Raw genomic sequence first — 17,775 nt, 5'->3', positions numbered from 1 at the left:
AGCAATTAAATTGCAATAGTACGTTACAACCCCCTCACATTGTTTTACCATTTCTCACCCATGTTATTCTCTCTCTATATTTCATGCTACTTTGAACACCCTACAAATTTCATGTGCTACTTTTTATCTCATCTACAATTTTTTTATTGTCTCATTAATTGTGGAATGCGAATTTATATATACATGTATGTATTTCTCTAAATCGATCTATATACAAATAAAATTTAATTTAAAAATGGTGTGAGCTATTTACTAGTAGATCATATGACATTTTTCAAGGGGGAATAATTACTGAGAGTTGAGTTTCAAGGCTGGTTTGCAGCAAATACCAAATAGCAAATAATCGACATAAGTTGAAGTTGATTTTGGTTAATTTTATTTTTGTGTTAATTTTATTTTTGTGTTATTTTCCTATTAATACGTTAAACTGTTTAATGTTTATGTTGAATATATTTATATTATGTTGTTGTTAATGTTGTTGTACTATTTATGATCGTATTTTGAAGTAAACTTTTTGGAAATAAATTAGTTTTTTAAAAAAAAATGAGAGATTTGACCAAATAAAACCTCTAGTATTAGTGTTTAGAAGTTAGCTTTTTGAAATAATTATTTGACCCCAAAAAGCTAATTTTGAAAAAACTACTTGGAGGTGTTTTTTCAACTCATGCATACATGAGACTAATTGAAACATTTATTTAACAAATAATTTTTTTTCAAAACAGCTAAATTAAAACCACTACTCAAAACAGCTTACTCAATAACTTTGTCAAAACAACTAATTCAAACCGCTACAGCTAATTGCCTAACATGGCCAATGTGTTTTGTTGAACGTTAGTGAGTCATGTTTGAAAAACTTGTTATATGTTGATTTTTTTTTATTTTCTCGAATATGAATTGTTATTTTCAAGTTTTGTGTTAAATTTTTATTTTTACTTTACTTAAACTTGAATTTGTTTTGTATTGAATTATTGTTTGTTTTGTATTAATTTGCTACTTTTTGTGTTGAATTTTTTGTTATTTATGCTAGACAGCTTGTGATGAATATTTTGTTTTGTGTTGAACTTCGATTTTATTTATTGTTTTTCAGCTCTTTTTAATATTCAAGATACTTATGCTAATGATGATTGTATTGATGATTTAATTATTGAAGTTGATTCACTTTCGAGAGAAGTTGATGATATATTGTCAACTCATTTTATATCATGTGTTGCTACAAATTACTAGATACCTAAATGTCATGTTGATGCAAAAGTTTTTGGTAGACAAGTGTTTCCTACTTTTAAGAAAGTTATATATATATATTCTGAGTATGAGGATATTTGTGGATTTGATGTAAGGCGTTTTTGTGGAATAAAAACTAGCATGCGTTAGTAATTAATGCTAAGGTTTGTAAGCTTCGAGCTTTACTTGTTGCTCTCACGGTTGGTACTGTCTGTCCTCACAAGATGCCTAGTATCTCTGTATTATAGAGAATCAAGACAAAAATATATTTCTAGGTTGAGGGGAGGAGCCCTTTATATAGAGATGAGTATAGGGTTAGACTTGTGTTGGGAGACTTGGTGGACAAGTCTCCAACTTGGACGATAATTAGGACTCCCGTAGGGGAAGGAATTCCAAATCCTTCCATGTAGGACTATATGTTTGTTTTGGATTCATGTCTCTGCTCTTTTAGCCGTATCGGGCCTAGCCCATGAATAATTCATGTTTGTGGACCTTGACGACCTCAACTAGTGGGCCTTGACTACTTGGGCCGTCTTGAGTCTGCTATGAGCTTAGACCAGCCTGGTCTGTTATTGAGCTTAGACAAGAACTTCAAAAATTTATAATAAAAAATCTATACATCATAAAATTATGAAAAAAATACCCAGACGATCTACAACACTTGTAGAACCCAGATCAACATTCAAAATTATTCTGAGAAACGATTTCTCATCAGACAAAATTAATCCATAATATAACTTGTAAAAATCATAATTAATTCATACAAGCACATAAAATTCTGAAATTTTTACCACAGATCTATATGCATACAACCTATGCTCTGATACCATTGTTGGATTTTAAACATAGCGGGGGCATGGCAAAACACTTTTACACATACAAAATCCAAATAAAAGCATATAAATCGTGAATAAAAATTCGAGGGATCGAATCTAACCTTTTAAAATAATTCAGAGACAACGATCAGAGATCCTTAGCAGTTGCTCCTCAAGTGTGAAGCACTCCACCGGTATCCACCAAGAAAACGATGTTAAGGAGGAGGAAAAAGGTGGAGAGAATTGGGTTTTCCAAACTTTTTGGGTTTTCAGGTTCGATGTGGGTTCGAATAAAATAGGGTCTATAATAGTGTATTTATAGGCAAAATTTTCAGCTGAAATTTTCCCATAAATAATATTATTATTATCCCATTTATTATTCTCATTAATAATTAAAACACCTTTTAATTATTAATCCTTTTTCTAAACACTTTAGAAATAATTCTCTCTCTTGATTTAATTTCCAAAAATTAAATCCTTAATTAATAATATTAAGAACTTTTCTTAATTAATTTATAATCAATTAAATCTCATTTAATCAAATATTAAATTTGCCAATTAATTATTTATTTCATAAATAAATAATTATTAGCCATTATTAATTAATTCCTCCACCATTAAATCATTCTCCTTTTATGGTGTGACCCTGTAGGTTCAATATTAAGCCTGTAGTAGAAATAAATAATAATAAAACTATTTTATCATTATTTATATAAATTCTCTAATTTATTAAATATGATTAATTAATTAATCACATTTATTCTACATCGTGAGTGATGCTTCTCAACATATCGCGACTATCCGGATAATATGAATTCACTGCTTAGAATACCAAGAACCTGTCAGTGAATAGTTACCGTACAATAAACTCCTTCTACCCTACAATGTTCCGATTAAATACAAGGCATGGATCTCGTGTCAAGCCTATCTAATTCAATCACTTGCTTACCATTTACTATGCATAGTTCTATGCAAATTAGAAACTCCTTTCTAATTTCATTCACTCTGGCCAGAGATTCCTGAACTAGCATAAGTGGATCAGCCTTGAACATTCGCTTCCTTCACTGGAAGGGGTAGATCCTTTATTGATCATACACTATCTTCGTGTACAAATTCCTATACCCAGAAGAGCCCTAATAATTGTCCCTGGAGACTAAGAACTAAACCAAAGCATAGTTCAGTGTACACAAGATGACTATGATGACCTCAAGTCTAAGGATACTTGTACAACTATCACTATGTGAACAACTGTTGACACGTGAGTGAACTCCATCAGTTGTTCAGCTAGGCGAGTCATCTTCAGTGAACTTATTCTATAATAAGCACCTACATACTAGCTATAGTGTCACCACACAAATGTCTATGAGAACAGACATCCTTCATAATGAAGCAAGCATAGTATGTACCGATCTTTGCGGATTATTAATTACCAGTTAGTAATCCTATGACCAGGAACTATTTAAGTTTAGAGTTATCATCTTTTTAGGTCTCACTATTATGATCTCATCATAATCCATAAAAAGCTTTACTCTAAACTATGGTATATCTTATTTAAACACTTAAATAGATAAAGCTCGTAATAAAAACAAAACAAGTCTTTTATTAATATCAATGAAATCAAAACAGATTACATAAAAGTTATTCCTAAATCCTTATACATGATTGTACTTAGGACATATTCCTTTCAATCTCCCACTTGTACTAAAGCCAATCACTCTGGTATCTAATACCAATCTTGTCTTTATGACGATCAAAGTGACTTTCATAAAGTAGCTTTGTGAGTGGGTCTGCTATGTTATTATGTGTGTCAACTCTAATTCAATACAATACAAGAAATGTTACCGCGCTCCCACTAACCCTTTTGTAGACACATGGTTCATCTACGTTTTTGATAAAATCAAACTCTTTGATTGTCTCATCAAAACAAATGTTCCATCTTTCGAGAAGCTTGCTTTAAACCACATATGGTTCGCAACAGCTTACACACTAGGTTTTCATTTCCCTTGGAAAGAAAACCATATGGCCATCTGCCAGATTTCATAGTCGTAGTAAGCAGCATTCGCAAGCAAAATCCGAACTGATTTTAACAGGGCTACAGGTAAAAAGTTTCATCAAAGTTAATCCATTGCCTTTGTTTGAATCCTTTTGCCACAAGCCTGGCCTTATAGGTCTCCACCTGGCCATCTGCTATAATCTATCTTTTGTATACCGTATACATAGATTCCATTCTGGATTTCATGGCACTATGCCATTTCTTAGAGTCAACACTACTCATAGCCTCATTATAGGTTACAGGGTCGTCATCATCAATGATCGATAACTCATTGTCATTCTCAATGACAAGGCCATATTACCTCTCAGGTTGGCGAGACACTCTCCCTGACCTACGAATGGGCTGTTCCACAAAAGTTTGTTCAGTCAGAACAGGTGTTTCCACTTGATCCGTAGTAGTTTGTGCTTCTTGAACTTTATCAAGTTCAATTTTGCTCCCACTGTTTCCTTCAAGGATAAACTCCTTTTCCAAGAAGGTAGCATGTCTGGAGACAAACTCCCGATGATTGGTGTAAAAGTAATACCCTAAAGTCTCTTTAGGATATCCCACAAGACTACATTTTACGGATCGATATTCCAGCTTATTTGGGTCAACTTACTTGACATAAGCTGGACATCCCCAAATCTTAACGTGTTTAAGACTCGGTTTCCTTTCTTTCCATATCTCATACGGAGTTTGAGGAACAGATTTGGAAGGCACCATATTCAGTAAATATGCTGAGGTTTCCAATGCATAACCCCATAGAAATACTGGAAGATTTGCATAGCTCATCATTGACCGAACTATGTCTAACAAAGTTCGATTTCTCCTTTTAGATACCAATCTGGAGGCGTCCACTGGGAGACTATACCATTTACTTTGAGATAATCCAGAAACTCTCCATTCAAGTATTCACCACCTCGATCTAATCGAAGAATTATAATACTATGTTTGGTTTGTTTCTCCATTTCATACTTATACTCTTTGAACTTTTCAAAGGCTTCAGACTTGTGTTTCATCAAACACATATCCGAATCTAGATCTATCATCTATGAAAGTAATGAAGTATGAAAATCCACCCATGGCTTGCTTAGACATTGGTCCACATACATCTGTGTGTACCATTCCTAGCAAATCTGCAGCCCTCTCTCCATGTCCACTAAATGGAGACTGCAGTGCCACTATAAAGTGAGATTTTCATCATCCCTTTTCTTTTATTAGTTTGTTCAATCTGAAGTAAATTATGTCACATATATACAGACCATTATTTAAAGTACCACGTCCATAAAGAATATTATCTCTAAGAATAGAACATTCATTATTCTCAATAATAAATGAAAATCCAGCCAAGTCTAACATGGGAATAATATTCCTCACAATCGAGGGAACAAAATAACAATTATTTAAAACAATAGTCTTGCCCGTAGGCATATGTAAATGAAATGATTCTACATCTTCAGAAGCAACTCTTGCTCCATTTCCCATCAGTAGAATCACCTCCTCTTCCTCAAGAGTCCTACTTCTCCTTGGTCCATGCAACGAATTGCAGATGTCAGAACCATAGGCGGTATCTAATACCCAAGTAGAAATTTGGCTTAATGACATATTCACTTCTATCATGAACATACCTGAATAAGAAGCGGTAGTCTCACTACCTTTCTTCTTCTTCAATTCTGTAAGGTAAACCTTGCAGTTCCTCTTCCAGTGCCCCACCTTGTTACAGTGAAAGCAAACAACTTTGCTCTTGGGGTCTTCAGCTTTTGGTGGAACCGGCATTTTCTCACCTACTTTCTTCTTCTTGGAAGAGTTCCTCTTCCTTTTCTTAGGATTGGAACCTTCACCAATTAGAAGAACAGAACTCTTCTTAGGGGGAAAATTCAATTCCGCAGTCTTCAACATGTTGTGGAGTTCAGGCAGGCTGACATCCAACTTATTCATGTGAAAGTTCACAACAAACTGCGAGAACGAACTCGGAAGCGATTGCAAGACCAAGTCTTGGCTCAGCTCCCCATCCATGGCAAAACCAAGTTGTCCAAGACGTTCAATCAAATTGATCATCTTAAGTACATGGTCATTCACAGATGATCCCTCAGACATCCTACAACCGAACAGCTCCTTCGATATCTCATATCGAGCTGTCCTCCCTGCCACATCATACAACTCTTGTAGATGCATGAGGATAGTGTGAGCATCCATATGCTCATGTTGCTTCTGTAGCTCAATGTTCATAGAAGCTAGCATGATGCATTGAGCAACATTTGCATCATCTATCCACTTACGATACACAACATGTTCATCATTATGTGCATCACTAGTAGGTTCAGTAGGCTTAGGTGAGTCAATCACGTATTCCAGCTTCTCAATCCTGAGAATAATTCTCAAGTTTCGAAGCCAGTCAGCATAATTAGGACCAGTCAATTTGTGAGCATCTAGTATGCTCCTGAGTGATAGTGCAGAAGACATAACGTACAAAGTAAATCTGTAAATGATAAACACATAACAACACTTAGCAAATATTCGATTTCATTTCAAAACACTATATGAATCGGGTCTTTATCCATAAGTGGCTCCCACTAGTTTTCCTAATTTATTCAACCCCCTACGTGAAAAATTAAGCATTCATAATGCTAGTGGGAATAGGGATCCTACATTTCATTACACAACCCCGGCTGTGGCACGAAACGCCATGTAATGTTCAATAGGCAGACAACTCTTGTCAATTACATCTAATGTTATTCCCTAATCAAACTTTAGCCTTCTGAATAATTGAGTCACGGCTGTGGCATGACAAACTCAATATTCTAAGTCAAGTCTAACCCAACATTCCGTACAATTGAATCAGTCCCCAAAGGCCCACGGCTGTGGCACGTAACGACCTTTAGATTCTTATTCAATGTACACATCTCTATGTAATAGACAAGTATTTCTTATTTCGAAATCAAAGCCCTCGGCTGTGGCACGAAACGACAATGATTCAAAAATAAGAACTACTTTCTACCATGTTGGAAGGCTATGACCGACACAAGCCCGTTGTATCATTGGCCAATTACTACTTGATATTATTTAATTTTAGAGGGATTATATTACGTTATAATCATAATCATATTATAAAGAGATTCTTCCTTTTAAATTAAATATTTCAAATCAATAATCAATAATCAGATGATTCCCAGATCGGGTGGAGCATTGTCAAGAGGCGTCACTTAATAACCCTTTCTTACAGATAGAAATCTGTTGTTGACAGAATCATCCTTTCTCTCATATCGAAAATTCATATTCAATTACGTGTTTCATAAACACAAGAATCTCATGATTGTATTCATAATATTATTATTAAGGTTATGAAACAATTTCACTATACTAGGTTGTCTAACAAACGCCTTATGTTTATTTAAGTTCACCTAAATCTATCATCGCATGATAAACTAAGCATATATCACATATATCAACATGAATAAACATCAAGGTAGGCATGTTATATCATCTAGCACATTATTCTAAGCATTATACATCTCTACGTATCATATGAAGCATTTAAAATCAATTAAAACAATCAAAAACAGCTTTAAAACACTTCATGGAAATATAAATAGTTCAAAACTTTTATATAAACTAAAATTGATCACTCAATTAGATCCGTCTCAGAAAAACAAATCCAATGGTATATTGCACGCCCAAAACGGAGTTACGAAACTCCCAGAAAATCAATTTTAAAATCAACAGACGGGCTGTAACGCATTACAGGAACGCGTTACAAGCCCTGTAACGCATTCCCGTGATGCGTTACACCCCTTTTAAGCCAATAAAGGGTGTAACGCATTCTACAAATGCGCAATAGGGCTTCCCTCGCGCGTGCGCCACACGCGCCCGCCATCTGCCGCCTGACAGAGTTTGTCTCGGACTCCGCACCTGTACCTTCTTCCTCCTTTAACGTGCAATCAGTACAGCAGTAACAGCAGAGCAGCAGATGTAGAAATATATACAAACCTTTTATATATATATATATATGAATATATGATTTATTTAATTACAAATTTAATTACAGGAACTTCAGAAAATCATAATAAAAATTCTATACATCATAAAATTATGAAAAAAATACCCAGACGATCTACAACACTTGTAGAACCCAGATCAACATTCAAAATTATTTTGAGAAACGATTTCTCATCAGACAAAATTAATCCATAATATAACTTGTAAAAATCATAATTAATTCATACAAGCACATAAAATTCTGAAATTTTTACCACAGATCTATATGCATACAACCTATGTTCAGATACCATTGTTGGATTTTAAACGCAGCGGGGGCATGGCAAAACACTTTTACACATACAAAATCCAAATAAAAGCATATAAATCGTGAATAAAAATTCGAGGGATCGAATCTAACCTTTTAAAATAATTCGGAGACAACGATCAGAGATCCTTAGCAGTTGCTCCTCAAGTGTGAAGCACTCCACCGGTATCCACCAAGAAAACGATGTTAAAGAGGAGGAAGAAGGTGGAGAGAATTGGGTTTTCCAAACTTTTTGGGTTTTCGGGTTCGATGTGGGTTCGAATAAAATAGGGTCTATAATAGTGTATTTATAGGAAAAAAATTTAGCTGAAATTTTCCCATAAATAATATTATTATTATCCCATTTATTATTCTCATTAATAATTAAAACACCTTTTAATTATTAATCCTTTTTCTAAACACTTTAGAAATAATTCTCTCTCTTGATTTAATTTCCAAAAATTAAATCCTTAATTAATAATATTAAGAACTTTTCTTAATTAATTTATAATCAATTAAATCTCATTTAATCAATTATTAAATTTGCCAATTAATTATTTATTTCATAAATAAATAATTATTAGCCATTATTAATTAATTCCTCCACCATTAAATCATTCTCCTTTTATGGTGTGACCCTGTAGGTTCAATATTAAGCCGGTAGTAGAAATAAATAATAATAAAACTATTTTATCATTATTTATATAAATTCTCTAATTTATTAAATATGATTAATTAATTAATCACATTTATTCTACATCGTGAGTGATGCTTCTCAACATATCGCGACTATCCGGATAATATGAATTCACTGCTTAGAATACCAAGAACCTGTCAGTGAATAGTTACCGTACAATAAACTCCTTCTACCCTACAATGTTCCGATTAAATACAAGGCATGGATCTCGTGTCAAGCCTATCTAACTATGCGTAGTTCTATGCAAATTAGAAACTCCTTTCTAATTTCATTCACTCTGGCCAGAGATTCCTGAACTAGCATAAGTGGATCAGCCTTGAACATTCGCTTCCTTCACTGGAAGGGGTAGATCCTTTATTGATCATACACTATCTTCGTGTACAAATTCCTATACCCAGAAGAGCCCTAATAATTGTCCCTGGAGACTAAGAACTAAACCAAAGCATAGTTCAGTGTACACAAGATGACTATGATGACCTCAAGTCTAAGGATACTTGTACAACTATCACTATGTGAATAACTGCTGACACGTGAGTGAACTCCATCAGTTGTTCAGCTAGGCGAGTCATGTTCAGTGAACTTATTCTATAATAAGCACCTACATACTAGCTATAGTGTCACCACACAAATGTCTATGAGAACAGACATCCTTCATAATGAAGCAAGCATAGTATGTACCGATCTTTACGGATTATTAATTACCAGTTAGTAATCCTATGACCAGGAACTATTTAAGTTTAGAGTTATCATCTTTTTAGGTCTCACTATTATGATCTCATCATAATCCATAAAAAGCTTTACTCTAAACTATGGTATATCTTATTTAAACACTTAAATAGATAAAGCCCGTAATAAAAACAAAACAAGTCTTTTATTAATATCAATGAAATCAAAACAGATTACATAAAAGTTATTCCTAAATCCTTATACATGATTGGACTTAGGACATATTCCTTTCAATCTCCCACTTGTACTAAAGCCAATCACTCTGGTATCTAATACCAATCTTTTCTTTATGACGATCAAAGTGACTTTCATAAAGTAGCTTTGTGAGTGGGTCTGCTATGTTATTATGTGTGTCAACTCTAATTCAATACAATACAAGAAATGTTACCGCGCTCCCACTAACCCTTTTGTAGACACATGGTTCATCTACATTTTTGATAAAATCAAACTCTTTGATTGTCTCATCAAAACAAATGTTCCATCTTTCGAGAAGCTTGCTTTAAACCACATATGGTTCGCAACAGCTTACACACTAGGTTTTCATTTCCCTTGGAAAGAAAACCATATGGCCATCTACCAGATTTCATAGTCGTAGTAAGCAGCATTCGCAAGCAAAATCCGAACTGATTTTAACAGGGCTACAGGTAAAAAGTTTCATCAAAGTTAATCCATTGCCTTTGTTTGAATCCTTTTGCCACAAGCCTGGCCTTATAGGTCTCCACCTGGCCATCTGCTATAATCTATCTTTTGTATACCGTATACATAGATTCCATTCTGGATTTCATGGCACTATGCCATTTCTTAGAGTCAACACTACTCATAGCCTCATTATAGGTTACAGGGTCGTCATCATCAATGATCGATAACTCATTGTCATTCTCAATGACAAGGCCATATTACCTCTCAGGTTGGCGAGACACTCTCCCTGACCTACGAATGGGCTGTTCCACAAAAGTTTGTTCAGTCAGAACAGGTGTTTCCACTTGATCCGTAGTAGTTTGTGCTTCTTGAACTTCATCAAGTTCAATTTTGCTCCCTCTGTTTCCTTCAAGGATAAACTCCTTTTCCAAGAAGGTAGCATGTCTGGAGACAAACTCCCGATGATTGGTGTAAAAGTAATACCCTAAAGTCTCTTTAGGATATCCCACAAGACTACATTTTACGGATCGATATTCCAGCTTATTTGGGTCAACTTACTTGACATAAGCTGGACATCCCCAAATCTTAACGTGTTTAAGACTCGGTTTCCTTTCTTTCCATATCTCATACGGAGTTTGAGGAACAGATTTGGAAGGCACCATATTCAGTAAATATGCTGAGGTTTCCAATGCATAACCCCATAGAAATACTGGAAGATTTGCATAGCTCATCATGGACCGAACTATGTCTAACAAAGTTCGATTTCTCCTTTTAGATACCAATCTGGAGGCGTCCACTGGGAGACTATACCATTTACTTTGAGATAATCCAGAAACTCTCCATTCAAGTATTCACCACCTCGATCTAATCGAAGAATTATAATACTATGTTTGGTTTGTTTCTCCACTTCATACTTATACTCTTTGAAATTTTCAAAGGCTTCAGACTTGTGTTTCATCAAACACATATCCGAATCTAGATCTATCATCTATGAAAGTAATGAAGTATGAAAATCCACCCATGGCTTGCTTAGACATTGGTCCACATACATCTGTGTGTACCATTCCTAGCAAATCTGCAGCCCTCTCTCCATGTCCACTAAATGGAGACTGCAGTGCCACTATAAAGTGAGATTTTCATCATCCCTTTTCTTTTATTAGTTTGTTCAATCTGAAGTAAATTATGTCACATATATACAAACCATTATTTAAAGTACCACGTCCATAAAGAATATTATCTCTAAGAATAGAACATTCATTATTCTCAATAATAAATGAAAATCCAGCCAAGCCTAACATGGGAATAATATTCCTCACAATCGAGGGAACAAAATAACAATTATTAAAAACAATAGTCTTGCCCGTAGGCATATGTAAATGAAATGATTCTACATCTTCAGCAGCAACTCTTGCTCCATTTCCCATCAGTAGAATCACCTCCTCTTCCTCAAGAGTCCTACTTCTCCTTGGTCCATGCAATGAATTACAGATGTCAGAACCATAGGCGGTATCTAATACCCAAGTAGAAATTTGGCTTAATGACATATTCACTTCTATCATGAACATACCTGAATCAGAAGCGGTAGTCTCACTACCTTTCTTCTTCTTCAATTCTGTAAGGTAAACCTTGCAGTTCCTCTTCCAGTGCCCCACCTTGTTACAGTGAAAGCAAACAACTTTGCTCTTGGGGTCTTCAGCTTTTGGTGGAACCGGCGTTTTCTCACCTACTTTCTTCTTCTTGGAAGAGTTCCTCTTCCTTTTCTTAGGATTGGAACCTTCACCAATTAGAAGAACAGAACTCTTCTTAGGGGGAAAATTCGATTCCGCAGTCTTCAACATGTTGTGGAGTTCAGGCAGGCTGACATCCAACTTATTCATGTGAAAGTTCACAACAAACTGCGAGAACGAACTCGGAAGTGATTGCAAGACCAAGTCTTGGCTCAGCTCCCCATCTATGGCAAAACCAAGTTGTCCAAGACGTTCAATTAAATTGATCATCTTAAGTACATGGTCATTCACAGATGATCCCTCAGACATCCTACAACCGAACAGCTCCTTCGATATCTCATATCGAGCTGTCCTCCCTGCCACATCATACAACTCTTGTAGATGCATGAGGATAGTGTGAGCATCCATATGCTCATGTTGCTTCTGTAGCTCAATGTTCATAGAAGCTAGCATGATGCATTGAGCAACATTTGCATCATCTATCCACTTACGATACACAACATGTTCATCATTATGTGCATCACTAGCAGGTTCAGTAGGCTTAGGTGAGGTAATCACGTATTCCAGCTTCTCAATCCTGAGAACAATTCTCAAGTTTCGAAGCCAGTCAGCATAATTAGGACCAGTCAATTTGTTAGCATCTAGTATGCTCCTGAGTGATAGTGCAGAAGACATAACGTACAAAGTAAATCTGTAAATGATAAACACATAACAACACTTAGCAAATATTCGATTTCATTTCAAAACACTATATGAATCGGGTCTTTATTCATAAGTGGCTCCCACTAGTTTTCCTAATTTATTCAACCCCCTACGTGAAAAATTAAGCATTCATAATGCTAGTGGGAATAGGGATCCTACATTTCATTACACAACCCCGGCTGTGGCACGAAACGCCATGTAATGTTCAATAGGCAGACAACTCTTGTCAATTACATCTAATGTTATTCCCTAATCAAACTTTAGCCTTCTGAATAATTGAGTCACGGCTGTGGCACGACAAACTCAATATTCTAAGTCAAGTCTAACCCAACATTCCGTACAATTGAATCAGTCCCCAAAGGCCCACGGCTGTGGCACGTAACGACCTTTAGATTCTTATTCAATGTACACATCTCTATGTAATAGACAAGTATTTCTTATTTCGAAATCAAAGCCCTCGGCTGTGGCACGAAACGACAATGATTCAAAAATAAGAACTACTTTCTACCATGTTGGAAGGCTATAACCGACACAAGCCCGTTGTATCATTGGCCAATTACTACTTGATATTATTTAATTTTAGAGGGATTATATTACGTTACAATCATAATCATATTATAAAGAGATTCTTCCTTTTAAATTAAATATTTCAAATCAATAATCAATAATCAGATGATTCCCAGATCAGGTGGAGCATTGTCAAGAGGCGTCACTTAATAACCCTTTCTTACAGATAGAAATCTGTTGTTGACAGAATCATCCTTTCTCTCATATCGAAAATTCATATTCAATTACGTGTTTCATAAACACAAGAATCTCATGATTGTATTCATAATATTATTATTAAGGTTATGAAACAATTTCACTATACTAGGTTGTCTAACAAACGCCTTATATTTATTTAAGTTCACCTAAATCTATCATCGCATGATAAACTAAGCATATATCACATATATCAACATGAATAAACATCAAGGTAGGCATGTTATATCATCTAGCACATTATTCTAAGCATTATACATCTCTATGTATCATATAAAGCATTTAAAATCAATTAAAACAATCAAAAACAGCTTTAAAACACTTCATGGAAATATAAATAGTTCAAAACTTTTATATAAACTAAAATTGATCACTCAATTAGATCCGTCTCGGAAAAACGAATCCAACGGTATATTGCACGCCCAAAACGGAGTTACGAAACTCCCAGAAAATCAATTTTAAAATCAACAGACGGGCTGTAACGCATTACAGGAACGCGTTACAAGCCCTGTAACGCATTCCCGTGATGCGTTACACCCCTTTTAAGCCAATAAAGGGTGTAACGCATTCTACAAATGCGCAATAGGGCTTCCCTCGCGCGTGCGCCACACGCGCCCGCCATCTGCCGCCTGACAGAGTTTGTCTCGGACTCCGCACCTGTACCTTCTTCCTCCTTTAACGTGCAATCAGTACAGCAGTAACAGCAGAGCAGCAGATGTAGAAATATATACAAACCTTTTATATATATATATATATATGAATATATTATTTATTTAATTACAAATTTAATTACAGGAACTTCAAAAAATCATAATAAAAAATCTATACATCATAAAATTATGAAAAAAATACCCAGACGATCTACAACACTTGTAGAACCCAGATCAACATTCAAAATTATTCTGAGAAACGATTTCTCATCAGACAAAATTAATCCATATTATAACTTGTAAAAATCATAATTAATTCATACAAGCACATAAAATTCTGAAATTTTTACCACAGATCTATATGCATACAACCTATGTTCTGATACCATTGTTGGATTTTAAACGCAGCGGGGGCATGGCAAAACACTTTTACACATACAAAATCCAAATAAAAGCATATAAATCGTGAATAAAAATTTGAGGGATCGAATCTAACCTTTTAAAATAATTCGGAGACAACGATCAGAGATCCTTAGCAGTTGCTCCTCAAGTGTGAAGCACTCCACCGGTATCCACCAAGAAAACGATGTTAAGGAGGAGGAAGAAGGTGGAGAGAATTGGGTTTTCCAAACTTTTTGGGTTTTCGGGTTCGATGTGGGTTCGAATAAAATAGGGTCTATAATAGTGTATTTATAGGAAAAAAATTTAGCTGAAATTTTCGCATAAATAATATTATTATTATCCCATTTATTATTCTCATTAATAATTAAAACACCTTTTAATTATTAATCCTTTTTCTAAACACTTTAGAAATAATTCTCTCTCTTGATTTAATTTCCAAAAATTAAATCCTTAATTAATAATATTAAGAACTTTTCTTAATTAATTTATAATCAATTAAATCTCATTTAATCAATTATTAAATTTGCCAATTAATTATTTATTTCATAAATAAATAATTATTAGCCATTATTAATTAATTCCTCCACCATTAAATCATTCTCCTTTTATGGTGTGACCCTGTAGGTTCAATATTAAGCCGGTAGTAGAAATAAATAATAATAAAACTATTTTATCATTATTTATATAAATTCTCTAATTTATTAAATATGATTAATTAATTAATCACATTTATTCTACATCGTGAGTGATGCTTCTCAACATATCGCGACTATCCGGATAATATGAATTCACTGCTTAGAATACCAAGAACCTGTCAGTGAATAGTTACCGTACAATAAACTCCTTCTACCCTACAATGTTCCGATTAAATACAAGGCATGGATCTCGTGTCAAGCCTATCTAACTATGCATAGTTCTATGCAAATTAGAAACTCCTTTCTAATTTCATTCACTCTGGCCAGAGATTCCTGAACTAGCATAAGTGGATCAGCCTTGAACATTCGCTTCCTTCACTGGAAGGGGTAGATCCTTTATTGATCATACACTATCTTCGTGTACAAATTCCTATACCCAGAAGAGCCCTAATAATTGTCCCTGGAGACTAAGAACTAAACCAAAGCATAGTTCAGTGTACACAAGATGACTATGATGACCTCAAGTCTAAGGATACTTGTACAACTATCACTATGTGAACAACTGCTGACACGTGAGTGAACTCCATCAGTTGTTCAGCTAGGCGAGTCATGTTCAGTGAACTTATTCTATAATAAGCACCTACATACTAGCTATAGTGTCACCACACAAATATCTATGAGAACAGACATCCTTCATAATGAAGCAAGCATAGTATGTACCGATCTTTGCGGATTATTAATTACCAGTTAGTAATCCTATGACCAGGAACTATTTAAGTTTAGAGTTATCATCTTTTTAGGTCTCACTATTATGATCTCATCATAATCCATAAAAAGCTTTACTCTAAACTATGGTATATCTTATTTAAACACTTAAATAGATAAAGCCCGTAATAAAAACAAAACAAGTCTTTTATTAATATCAATGAAATCAAAACAGATTACATAAAAGTTATTCCTAAATCCTTATACATGATTGGACTTAGGACATAATCCTTTCATGTGGGCTTTCATCATTGTCTTTATAGTGAGGTGCAATGACCTGGGCATCCCACTAAGTATCACAATGTTTCGAAGTATCTTCATGCTGAAGGAGTCTCCTTTGAATAGGCCTAGCTGGGTCGTTCTACAACATAGGTGTCGTGTTCCTCACATTATGAATACGAGTTCTCTCCATGAATCTATTCATGGTAACTCGTATTCATGGTTGGAATAAAAAATTTGTAGTCTTGGAATGGAAAGAGGGAGACTAGGGTGTATACTTCAGACGCGACTTCAGCAGTTCCGTTGACAGCTCTCACTATATCCTTCATCTTTCAGATGCCAAGCTTCATGACCGCGATCACCTTATCGATGATTATGGAAGAACCCCCTATTGGGAGTTTGTCACAGAGATCAAACTCGTTGAGGCTGGCATTAGCAGCCTTTCTAGAGAGGGTATTACTTTTATTCTATTTCAACTTTATGCAAGTTCGTTCTTATATATGTTTTCCTTTCATCTGATTTTAGCTGTTGAGTCTCTTGTTGTCATGACTGAAAATAGCGACGTGGTTATGAGGAGGATGGCAAGGGATGCAGCTAAGCAAGCGAACCGCATCCCAAGGTCCCTGTATTTCTTGAAGCTTATAACTCTGGCAAGAAAAGGGCTAAGGATTTTGACGGGAATATGAAGATTCCTTTTGAACCTACATAGGGCATCTCTACCAACTATTCGGTGCTTGGGATTCCGGCCCTAGCTCTTGAGTGGTCAAAGAATTGTGTTACTCCTCCTGACCTTCTATTCGTCTCCTTGGGCGAGAAGTTGCTTGAAGCCGAGGTGTTGGGTGCTCATGCCTTGTACCAGGTACATTTCAACTTGTATAAATTTTCATTCACGGGCCCTTCTTTCGGAATTTCTAAAATGTTTATAGGAGGGCCTCAAAGAATACTTCAGGGGGGTCTATACCATCCTTGTAGGAGGTCCTGGTCGGCCTATTTGGCCTTGAATGTGGCTCGGTCGGCCCTTTTTGGTCTTGATCGTCCGGGGCTTTGTTTATAGGGGGCTCTACCCTTTCAAGTCTTATTCATTTTTAGTATCTTGACCCTTATCTGAGTTAGCCTTTTTTATGACTCTTCTTTGTGTTTTCTTTGTCAGGCCAACGCTTACTTTGTTGCATCCTCTACTCAGAGCATCAAGATGAAGATTGATTATTCAGCTTGCAAACTTCCATGAACAAGATGAAGATCTCCTCAGATGAGTGGAAGTCTAAAGCTCACCGGGCGGAAGACAAGGTTGTTGTCTTGGAGAATAAATGCACCAAGGAGATGCAGAAGAGGAAGAAGGAGTTGAGAGAGCTTGTGAACATATATCATAGATCCTAGGAGTTTACTCAGATGATGGACGGCTATGACAACCAGATGTGCACTGTGAACTTGGCCTTAGGATGGCAAGGGACGTTAAAGACTGTAAGGAATATGTTGTAGGCTTGATGATAACTTCCCAAAA

The sequence above is a fragment of the Apium graveolens genome, chromosome 5 (assembly GCF_009905375.1).
Source record: "Apium graveolens cultivar Ventura chromosome 5, ASM990537v1, whole genome shotgun sequence".
NCBI classification, from domain to species: domain Eukaryota; kingdom Viridiplantae; phylum Streptophyta; class Magnoliopsida; order Apiales; family Apiaceae; genus Apium; species Apium graveolens.
This window is presented reverse-complemented; position numbering follows the sequence as displayed.